Genomic DNA, 12,685 nt, shown 5'->3' on the forward strand with positions numbered 1-12,685 from the left:
AAGGCCTTCTTGCAGTCTGGCTCGTTCCAGTCAGCCATTCGGAGCTCCACGCGCGACGGCTGCTGGCTGGTATGACCCTCGAAAGTGTCCGTGGTTGGACTGGCTGCTCCTCTTCCTGATCCACCTCCTGGACGTCTTCCAGCACCTCTTCTTCCTTCTCCTCATCCTCCTCCTCCCTCTTCCTCTTTGGTGCAATCTGTGGCCGGTGGACCAGGCCCTGGTGCTTCGTGCTGATGTCTGGGTCCAGCCGAAAAATGGTAGCATTCCGGATCTGAGTAACCTGGAACCCAACCTGAATCCTCATCTTCACCATCTTCGACTGGGGGATCGGCAGTTCAGCCAAGAGGGATTTGAGGTGTTCGTAAACGACATACTCCCCCCTCATCAACATCCCCACGCATGACAGGAACGTGAGGACAATGATCCTCTCTTTATCCGCCATACGCGGGGAGAGCCGCTGTAGGAGCTGCCGCATCCATGGGAAGCCATTTTCCCTCAACACCTCGATGTTCTTCGGGAATGAGAGAGACCTGGCCTCGATCTCCCTACAGACCGCCTCCGTCAATCCTGCTGCCCAAATCTCGGCACAGGGCTTTTGCCCGGGCCTCAGCACCTCCACAAACCTGTCGTCCTCCCACGAAAGCACTTTCTTCTTTCTGATGTCCCTGAGGGTGTAATGGGGCAGGACTTGGGTCAGCAGGTCCTTAATGTCATGTCCTTTGGCCTTGGCAATTTCCCTTGCCCGACCAAATGCACTGGGGTGGCGGAAGGAGTCCCGTGTGGCAAGGTCCTCTGTCACCTTTTCCACCTCCAACCACTTGGCAACCTTGCCCGGTGGCTGCGGTCCCTGCAGCGCCCCCCGGCGGGTTCGAGAACGTCTTCAACTAGCAGTCCTCGAGGAAGACCATCCACAGTGCACCCCCCAGCACCGGAACGGTCCCCTCGATGGACTCACAAAATCTGAAAAGTCTCTATCCGCTCTGCTTGCTCCCTGTCCCCGGTCCAGTTTCTCAGGGGTGGCGGCTCGATCCCAGCTGCTGCAGCAGAAGGGAGGGCCTGGGCAGGGAAGCCTCTGTAGTGGGTGAGGGAGTTGGCGTCAATTCTCGCGGTCCCCAGGCTGACGGAATACACTCTGTCTTCCTGGCACAGCGGGCGGACCAGGTTGAGAGGAACCCCCCCCGTCCCGAGTCCCTTGCTGTTCCTCAACAGGCCGGTTCATCACCCCACTCCCGTCAGCAGTGTCCTTGAAGGGGACCACCAGCGGCCTGGTCCTCAAAAGGCACCGAAGCTCCTTCAGTCCTTCAGCAGCTACATTTGCATGAAATCATGCAGGTCTACATATAACTTGGCGATAGCTTTAATAGGTTGCAACGGTGGACTGAAATCACTTCATGACACGATGTGACCGCTCGATAAATAAGTAAACAAAGGGAAGTTTGTTATTTTTTAAACACAACATGTGTGGAAGCTAACATTCAGCTTCAGTCTGAGCTAGGATGATTTTTCTGAGCCCCCCCAAAACCAGGCCGCGTGCCTGGCAAAAAGAGGCCTGTTCAAGATTCTGATTATAATTTGGGCAAGTGAACATCACATTCGGGCAAGTTGAACCTGACCTGTACTTGCCCGATGGGCAAGTGCTTTTGAAACCTTAATGTCAACCCCTGATATATGTGGTAATGGAACAGGTAGGGGTTAGACAGTGTTTGGTTTTCGGGACTGAAGCCCAGAATCTCACCTCAAAAGCCCTGTATCTTTTTTTTTTGGTGAAAAATTACTTTGAAGTTGTTAAAGTACATTAGCTAACAATTGTCACCATTCTTGAGTTTTTCTACCATCTAGTGGAAAGGACATTCAACAGCATGGATAGTACTTCGATACAAAATCATGGGCCTATTTTTGGCCAAGCACACCAGCATAAAATGCAAAAAGGCCAACAAACAAACAATTCTTCTCCGCAATCCTACTTTGAATCTACTGAAAGTTGCTCTCAAAAAAAGTCTCAATTGTAGTTTACATAAAAATCTCTAGAGTTCAATAGTTAAGTGGTTATTGTTTCTTTCCATTAAACATAATTGTCTTGAGCGGGCCCTGCAACTGAAAATGTAGGCTAAGAACTAGAAGGGATTTAGGATTTGCCAATGTCCAGCAGGTCACCTTAAAATGGAGTGACCTAGAATATGAAATATAATGCAATCTTAGAAATTTTAAAGTTTCTGGGGGAGGAGCCCCAGAGCCCCCCCCCCCCCCCAGGGCTAAGCCCCGGATGTACACTTAGGCCCAATCTCAATACTTATTACCCCTTATCTTCCCCCTTACCCTTGAAGTTGCGCGTTCATGTGAGAGCTAGTGGTGTCTCAATACCCAATTTGATCAAGATTAAGGGATAAGATTGAGTGCTATGTACCCCTTATTTTTAAGATGATTTGAGAGCTCACTTGGGCCGAATCTCGATTCTTCCCCTTGCCCCTTTTGCTTTGTCTTTGTCTTGGTTAAGACAAAGACAAAGACAAAGCAAAAGGGGCAAGGGGAAGAATCGAGATTCGGCCAAAGCCTGGCTCCCCCCCTGATCATGACTCTCCTTGCGCCTTTATTTCTGAAAGGCGACTAACGACACACTTGGCGACTTATTCAGACCACCAGGGAGAAGGTGAAACCCATATCAACGTTTAATCGCGGTCCACGGCTCTCGTGCCAACAGCGTCGGGGTCCCTCCCTCTCCTCACGCCGTCCAGGCAGTTAGTGGGCGTGGCTTATGGGGAGGAGGACTCCGCACGAGCGGGAGCGTCACCGTCACCATAGTGATTCACTACAGCGGAACTCCCCCAGTGGGGGTTCAGCTGTACTACATCTATTTTAGATTCACACATCTAAATGGGGTGACCTTTGACATGTGGACACACGTAGTGTTTCATGTACGACAATAATGAACACAATCCTAGATGGGCTAGAGAGGAGAGCAGAGATAAGAGAGAGGAGGAGGAGAAGAAGGGAGGGGAGGAGAAGAGCGAGGAGAGGAGAGGGGAGGAGAAGAGCGAGGAGAGGAGAGGATGGAGAGGAGAGAAGAGCTGACCAGACAAAGTCACAGTACTCACACACATGGGGGGAATCTTTAAATGTAGCCACTGTGAGCTTTGTTTAAGCAACACAGTCTCACTCCGTCAAATACCCACTGTTGGCAAGGGCACTTTGGTGCCGGTCGTCAACGGGAAAAGGACCCTTTGGCGTTGTCTGCAGACGGAGAGGGGGTTCCATTCTCTACAATGTAATGCCATCCCCGGTGATGTTTGACGTTCAGAGCGGGTGCTCCAGCAGCCCATTCACTCCTGTATTAACCCGACTACGGCTCCATCGCTGGTCCACCGGCGGGTACGCTCCGGACCCAGCACGCCTCAGCCCAGTGGTGAGGGCGCCGTATAGCCCAGCTCAGTTACGGCTCGTGTTTCCACCGCCAACAGTACCCTTATAGTAGGGCGGGGTTTAAGCCGGATGGCGATAGCCGTGGCAGCTACGTGAGCATCGTGAACTTATGGCATTATTATGGCGGATTTATCAACAGTGGCACATGGAACAAAATGTTACCCAAAACTTGTTGGAATCTGTTTGTAATACTGGAATCAGATTTATGAGAAGGAAAAATAAGAAGAAACGATTTGATAATCGACATGTGACCCCGTTTATTTTGTATGTGTGGGAGAGAGAGGGAGAGAGACTACAGATGTTACTTCAATCAACGAAATGAAAACACTCTTGTGCAAAAAAAATGTCAGTTGGTTTGGTGGCAAACCTAAAAATGTGCATATCCGGTCGTTTAAACCTTATTTGACGAATCAAATAAATCCTTAACCATTATATGGAATATTTTTTATTATTATGAACTAATAGCTGCATGACTATGATGTTCAGCTCTGTCTCATGAAAAGAGGGGCCCTTATTTTAACACCGGCTGTGATAAACCGCTCATCCATCACAGGCCATTTCATCACCAACACTTATGCGACATCAGACGTCGATACGTGCCCCCCGTTTTTGTCAGTTCCTCAGGATGTAGTTCACACAGATGTAGGGTTGTGTGTATGTGTAAAACGTATGATTTCTAAGAGCTAGTCTGATGTTAATCTAAATGTAGTTTTAATGACACATGAAAGTTCAAAGAATGACTTGTATGCTTCCTTACTGCCCCCTAGGGTCACGTGTCGTCCACTACAGCTCGTAAAAACGAATATAAGGATTATTCCTTGATGACGAAGTTCCAAACACAATTAAACAAAAGACAGACAAATTGTTCGCCTTAAAGAAGAAAACAGAAAGAAAGGTTACCATCGGGAAAATTCAAGCAATATATTGTCAGGGATCTTAATTGAGCTGCAGTATGACCATCGACCAGCAGGGGGAGTAGATGGACTCGGAGTCCTCCATGGCGGTGGAGGGGGGATAACAGGACAGACCTGTGAAGGAGGAAGGAAGCCGTCTGTTGACCGCCATGAAGGGGGCTTATCAATTCTGGATCTAATACATCATGGCTCTCACACACACACACACACACACACAGAAATACGCGTGTGTGTGTGTGTGTGTGCACGTGTTCGTGTGTGTGTGTGTGCACGTGTTCATGTGTGCTTTAATCTACAATTTCAAGTAAAAAAACAACACCACTCAGTGTCATCCACCGCCGTCATTCCCTCGCCACGCAAATGACTCAACTGTCGTTCAGCTTCTCACCTGAACCCGCGGAACGGGGCGTCTCGCTTTAACAGAGCCTCGGGTAAAATGACGCCGGGTGACGCCCTGAAACAAAGCATAGCAACTTTACACCGTCCTGGCGCACTTCACTGGCACCGCGCACCGGGTCTGTCCCATAAAACACACACAGGCGGACGACAATACGTAACCGATACCGGAGAAGTGATGCCCTCACAACAGGGGGAGACGACCAGCCGTCGTGGACCGACACCGGGGGGATCCGGGATGGGGGACGAGGGTTGCTTCAAGTCCGTTCTCCCCCCTCAGGTCCTGGACGACAGCAGGCTGGCCCTGCCGGCCGAGCACAGCCTCCTGAGCCCGGCCAGGTTCCACTCCGTCGACCGGAGCGTCCGGGTCCAGCAGCAGGTCCAGCTCACCCTGGCCCGCAAGGGGAAGAGGTCCGCCTCCAACGGTAGGCCATTTAGTCAGCGCTCTTCATAACACCTGCAGATCAAGGTATGGTTCAGGTTGGGAGACCTGCAATGGGGACCTCATAGAGAATGGAATAACACATTTATGTATTGAACTGTGCTGTAGACGAGCTGCCATGGCGTTTAACGCTGTTATGCCATTATCGGTTACATGCTGCCATTCCGACATGCCGCCATTCCGACATGCTGCCATTCCGAAACCTCTTACTACCACCATTCCGACAGTCTATCAATCAGTGGCGCCAACTTCAGCTCAACATGTTCGACCAAAAAGTAGCCATTTCAGTATCATGTAATTTATTTGATTAATTCCAATTTCTGGTTGTGAGGATGTATGAAATAGCCCATTCCATCAGTTGACGTTGTGTTACGTGTGGCCGGGCGTGCACTTATCTAACATGCCCTGGGAATGTATTAATATTCTATGAAACTTAAAACTGGACCATTTATTCGTTAGAGTTGGATTCAAACTCAATGCAGGACCACTATTGGAGTGGATTGGACGAATGTGGGAACGAAATTTATTGTTTGGAGTGCCGCGGCAAAACGAATGAGCACAGTTAACTTCATATCGGCCCAAAGGCAATACAATGCGCTTTACAAAGGAGAAAGGTGAGAACATAGCCCGCCCTAGACCCACCGTTCCACACTAATTCCAAAGTCCAATCAGACCCAGACCAGGTGTGCAGCAGTGGCGAAGCTAGACCTTGAGCTAGAAGCTCGAGGTCTAGCGCTGATGCTGCGTGTTCCCTCCCTCCTTCCCTCCCTCCCTCCCGGTTAGTGTAATGCTCATCCCTAACCATGCTAGCCTGGCTCTGTGTCTCCACGAGGCTCAGTAGGAAGCTCGTCATTCTAGCGCTGATGCTGCGTGTGAACCTTTACGTTTACTGTTGTACAGAGTGTTGAAGTTACAATTAAAGCAGCACATTCTTTATTCTCCCCTCCCTCCCTCCCCCACCTCCCTCCCATTAGGAGCCTTTCCCCAATACTTTTATGGCCTCTGAAGTGATACTTCCCAGGCAGGTTCCGCCTGACGCCTCCAAACACACACACACACACACACACACACACACACACACACACACACACACCTGTCTCTGGACGTGGAGGAGCTGACGGGCGAGGTCACGACAGAGCCTCCGTCCGGAGGGACCATGAAGAAGCGTAACTTCTTCAGGTCCACCATTTCTGAGAGGGACAGCCTGTGTGGGGGGTTGGGCACACACACACACACACACACACACACACACACACACACACACACCCACACAGTGTTCCTGTTGAGAAGTGCTAGCACTGCGTTGTACTTCCATTGAACCATTGCACAATATACAAACCACCACGAGGCTTTTTGTTGTGGTGGTCTGCATTATGAGTATTAGCTGAGCTCATAGACACATTAACATTGTACACATTCAGCATTGATTATGTCATAACGATGTTATCCTTTCAAAGTCCAGTCAGAGAAACTGCAGTGTAAATAATCCAACAAATGTGTGTGCTTCTTCGTGTGTGCGTGCATGCATGTACGTTTGAGCATGTGTTTATGACTGTGTGTGTGCAAGACATTTAAAGAGTGTGCCTTTTAGTTTCTGGCTCCGTTTAAAGGCCACTTTAACATCCCATAAGGGGGGGGAGAGGTATGAAATCAGCTTCCACACACACACACACAGCTTGTGTGTGTGTGTGTGTGTGTGTGTGTGTGTGTGTGTGCTCCCTTACCTTTAGTCGTTTCACGGCCGTTGAAGAAACAGGCCATACGAATACTGCCTCCGAGGTCCGAGGCCGCCCCGATCACCCGGCCCCCAGCGGGCGGCCTTCTGCCCCTGACGGGGGACACTCACCGCAGGGGAGGGCTGCTTCTTACTGGAGACTTCATCTCTGCTGCATGTAACAGTGGTCGAGTAGCGCCCAGGCTGCCTCCATCCCCGGGTCACGCATGTGCAGGATCCCTTTAGGGGGGTACGCTTTAGTCAAGAGTCAAGAGTAGGCTTTAGAGTGTGTGTGTGTGTGTGTGTCAAGAGTAGGCTTTAGTGTGTGTGTGTGTGTGTGTGTGTGTGTGTGTGTGTGTGTATTGTTACGTATTTTAAGAACACAAGCTGTATTTCCCTCACTTAACCACTAGGGAGTAGGACCATACATATAAGCCGTAAATACCATACATAGCCACAAGGGGAGCAAGACCTTACTGAAGGCTGCAATAAATACTTTAGCCACAGAAGGCAGCACCACAGACCAGGTGAGGAAGCCGAGGGTTAGTCACACTGGCTCCTCCCACTCCTTCCGGACCACGCTGTTCAGACCATAACATCCTACATATCGAGCAAGTCTTCAGAATCTTCTTGGCAGCTATTAGACATACATGGGTTAATGTTTTTGATCAGCTAGGAGACGCTTGCACGTGCTTAGATACATCTTCAATCTCTCCTTGCTTCAGAGTATCAGTTTACCATACCGAAAATACTTTATACTAAATAAAGTCTCTTTAAAGCTATTCCTTTGGATTCGATCACTTTCCTTGAAGAACTCAGCAGTGTGTGTCAAGTAGGCTTTAGAGTGTGTGTTTGTGTGTGTGTCCAGAGTAGGCTTTAGTGTGTGTCAAGACTAGGCTTTAGAGTGAATGAGTGAGTGTGTGTGTGTTTGTGTGTGTATTTGTGTCTGTTCAAGCATTTTTGAGTGTGTGCGCTAACATGTTGTAATGTGTGTGTGTGTGTGTGTGTGTGTGTGTGTGTTTGTGTGTGTTTGTGTGTGTGCATTCGTGTGCATGCATTCGTGTCTGTGTGTGTGTGTGTGTGCATTCTTGTGCGTGCATGCAAACATGTTGTAATATGTGTGCAAACATGTTGCAGTGTGTGTGTGTGTGCACAGACCTGAGCTGCCCCCCGGGACCCTCTCCAGGTGGTGGGGGTCCCGGGGGATGCCGTCTAGGTGGCGGTGGGACTCGGACCACATGCAGAGCTCGCTGGTGTTGGGGCACCCAGGGGGACGGCCCCCGCCCGCTTCAGCAGGGCCACCGGGGGGGGGGTCCACCACCGCCGCCCCCCCAGCCCCGTGGTCTGGGGGGGGGGAGGGGGGTTCGACCAACCAAGGATCTGTTAGGGGCTGATCGTGGTCCCACGTCGACGCAGCCCAAGAGGGTCTACGGACCCCTGACGTCCTCGCGGACCCTCCTTGCGTTCACAGCAAGGGCCTGACGCGCGCCTCCCAGATACGTTAACCCTCCGTCGAGGCGACGCAGCAGCGAGGGCTGTGATTGGTCCGCTCGCTAAATGCCGCCGCAGAACCGAAGCAGGTTCACGACTGCCTGGAAGCGTCTGCGGGGTCTTCGCTGCGTCGATGTGGAACCATAATCAGCCCTTTAACCGGTGGCTAATAAGCAATAGCATTGACCCCTCTCATGTAGGGGGCGGACGCAGAGACACTCAAAGCCCCGTACCCTGCAGGGCGAAGCACTCCTGGACGGAGAGGGGCGCCCCCAGGAGGGAGGGGGGGGGGGGGTCGGCCAGGACCTCCTCCCCTCCGGTCTCCTCCTCCATCATGTGACCACAGCCACAGCCCGATGAATTACAGTTTGCAATTCGTAAACACGGAGAAAGAGGGAGATTTGATTTAGATTTTTCAAAAACACTTTTTTTTACAATCAACCGAGAGTACAATACATCAGGAAAAGTGCTATTTGTTCAGTCTTTAAAAATTGTTGGTTTATCCAACAAAATCCTGTGCAAAGTGCAACTCATCATTTTCAACAAAGCAAATAATATTATTGTAACACGGGCGCTGTTTAAAAGCATCTACATCCCCAAACGCCTTATAAAACGTATACTCCAGCCAGTCTCTGGCTCTGGCGTTACAGAGGAACACAGGAGGGGCCTCATGCCCTGCTCTGCCCTCCACCTTATTTCTCCGGCTGATGTACACGGCCATTTTCGCATCTCCTAAGAGATAATTTACTAGCTGCCACTTAAAAATATTACTTTTTTTGTATCCAGCCCCAAAGATAAAAACTTTTTCAGAAAAAAACACATTCAACAGACTAAAAACCAAAGTTAAAAGAGAGAAAAAAACAGTGAGTCTCGGGCACTCAGTAAAAATATGGAAAACTGTCTCCCGCAGGCCAAAGAACGGACATGTGTATGTTAATGTGTGTGTATGTTAATGTGTGTGTGTGTGTGTGTGTGTGTGTGTGTGTGTGTGTGTGTGTGTGTGTGTGTGTGTGTGTTTATCGGTGTAACCAGAGCTGTAAAAAAGAGCGTCTGAGAGAGAGAGAGAGACTTTCTACTCACTCACTCACTCACTCACTCACTCACACACACACACACACACACACACACACACACACACACACACACACACACACACACACACACACACACACACACACACACACACACACACACAGGACAGAGCAGACAGAGCGTCTCGGTCCGAACTATATATAGAACCGGAACTAGAACTATAGTGGTCCCGAAGCAGTGCTTAGCTTCGCTGTCTTTCCTTTTGATATGAAACTGGTTTTGTGTACAATCTCAAACTCGAACAATTAATCCCCAGGACGATTAACCATTCACTTGTTCCGATATTTTAATTTTAAACTCTCTCTCTCTCTCTCTCTCTCTCTCTCTCTCTCTCTCTCTCTCTCTCTCTCTCTCTCTCTCTCTCTCTCTCTCTCTCTCGCTCTCCCTCTTACTTCCTCAAGTACTTCCCCTTCCAACAGTTCGGTGTGTGTGTGTGTGTGTGTGTGCGTGTCTGTGTGTATATATGTGTGTGTGTGTGTGTGTGTGTGTGTGTGTGTGTGTGTGTGTGTGTGCGTGTCTGTGTGTATATGTGTGTGTGTGTGTGTGTGTGTGTGTGTCGTCTCTCTCTTTATTTAGAGGTGGTTAGGTAGTTGAAGTTCTTCTTCTGAGGCTCTCTGTTGGTGGCGTCCTAAGATGGCGTCCTCAGCTGTCTGGTGAAGACGAGGTGTTCCTCGCGTGCAGGCGCTCACACGGCCCAGGTAGGTATCACATCCTCACACAGGATGTGGTGTGGGTGGAACAGGGAACCACACACAACAGTAATGCACTCACAGTATGTATGCTTACAGTTTTTCTCACTCGCTTCGGTACATTTCTCAGATCAGAATTGAAATTCCCAAAACTACCCGTTCAATCTCCACATCATTGTGTCACTTGTGCACATCAAAAAAAGCATTTTCTCATTTCTTCGAACAAGTTGCAAATGCTTTGGTCTGCTCTTTCCTACATTATCAATTGCTTATGTCATGTTGATCAAAATGCATTGTAATGGGTCTCTATTGAATAGACTCACCCCCACAACATTTAGGCATTAGTTCATTGCATAAGTCTTTACATGCAAAATGGTTGAACAAGTTGTCATAATATGTCAACCTTATTTCTATACATTTCCATTAGACTTTTTTTTCTAAATCTGTCCTGAATCTTCCTGAACCATGAACTGGCAAGTATATAGCTTGAGCACAACACAATGTTACATTGTCTGACAATGGAAGGACAAGGAATTGGACAGGGTCAACAGCCAGAGAAAAGAAGAAGAGGAAGAGGAGTGAGGCTGCCTGAGAATTTGTGGCCCAACAGACAGGAACGTCAGGAGGTGTAGGAAGACTGCACTGTAATTCCTACAGCAATGCATGCACAGTTTACGCTAAGGAGATTTTCCTATGTTCACATTTCTAGCAATGACATGGTCTGTCAACAAATTACAGTACAGTCAAAGCGTAAATGTGAATCTTGTCCAGTCTCTTGCAATCAATCTCCCACATACACTAAGGTGTAACTTAACAATTGACAATAATTGTCTTCAAAACTTTAGCCATAGTTTACATCAGAACATCCCTCCAGAGTACACTGTTATATTGACAACATGACTAAGTCTTATCCGTACACAATGACACAAGGACTTGTCATTGTGATGGCACTGACATGTTCATTGACACAGACATTTACTTTTGAGAAACAAACTAAGGATGAGAAACAAACTAAGGATTTTGAGCAAGAGAAGTGCTTTGGCATTAAATCCATGGTGTTTTGCTATTTGTACGAATTGTTTTGAGAAATGCACTTACTGTTTTGCAAATTTCAATTCTGATCTGAGAAATGTACCAAAGCGCCTGAGAAAAACCGTAATGAAGAACAATTAACACTAATCGTGTCTACTGTGAATTTCATGGCTGCACCATTTCACAGATTCATACATTAAATGATCATTACAAAGCAACCGCAAAGGCAATGCACGACAGAGGAGTAACCAGTGGTGTAGTCTATTTTATTGTAGTGGGTATACTGTGATGATTCCCTCCCAGCCTCGTACAAACCCGTCCCACCGGTACGTGTACGTGTGTGGCGATAATGGGGTGTCGCACCACAACGCAGCGGTCTACAACCCGCTGATTTAAGAGTATAATGATTATCAACAATCATGGAAAGCTGAGTAGGTTTATCAGTTTTAATAACAGTATGAAAAAATAGAACACAAAAATTAAAAGTTGTCCTTTGTATATCTATAGTAGCAATAGCACATGCTAAACAAGGACAAAATCTACTCAAAATAATTTAATGAACTGTTTACAACCATGGCTAACCACTGCATGAGAAGGAGATGACAGGAGACTAATGTTTCACTCTTTCAATTGCTCTAATTTGAGCTCTTACTGTTGTTATCTAACATACCATACAGTAGGCCTAATTGAATTGTGTAAAAGTGTGAAATTACTGCACCTTAAAAATGACCATGAATTAGCTATACTCTCATTTGCATAGTGATATAATTATGAATTTCAATTGTGTATACCAACTGTATGTTGGCTGACATTTACCTAACTCTTTTCCCCTCCACTCTAACCAAGGATGCCTGTTTTTAAATTCCCTAGCCTGACACCCAGTCTGAAAGGCTGGCCAGGGGTTCTCATCTAAAAGTAACAAGGAGATATACAGTGGGATTAAAACACTGTCTTCCGTTGACTACTTATTATGTGGTTTACACATTAATATGGGAGGACTGGACACACACACACACACACACACACACACACACACACACACACACACACACACACACACACACACACACACACACACACACACACACACACACACACACACACACACACACACACACACACACGCGCGCACGCACACACACGCACACACACGCGAGAAGGAGGGGCTCGGCCCGCCAACTAACATGCAGAGATGCAGGGGCAGCTTCGCGCTTCGTAACAGAGCAGAGCGCGCAGGGGGAATTTTATGAATGGTGAATGTAGGAGATAACTTCCCCTGCTTAAAGTATTTTATGGCAGTTATACCCAACCGGTATTTGCGAAAAATAAACACAGAAGTGAAAGATCTGTCACAAGACGATTGATACGTATCCGTGCACATTTTTAAGTGGGTACGCGCAAATCCTGGTGCGTTCCTAGTGGGTATACGGCGTATACCTGCGTATCACGTAGACTACACCACTGATTGTAATACAATACTGGCAATATAGAATATAAA

Source organism: Gadus morhua, chromosome 17 (genome assembly GCF_902167405.1).
Source record: "Gadus morhua chromosome 17, gadMor3.0, whole genome shotgun sequence".
Taxonomy (NCBI): domain Eukaryota; kingdom Metazoa; phylum Chordata; class Actinopteri; order Gadiformes; family Gadidae; genus Gadus; species Gadus morhua.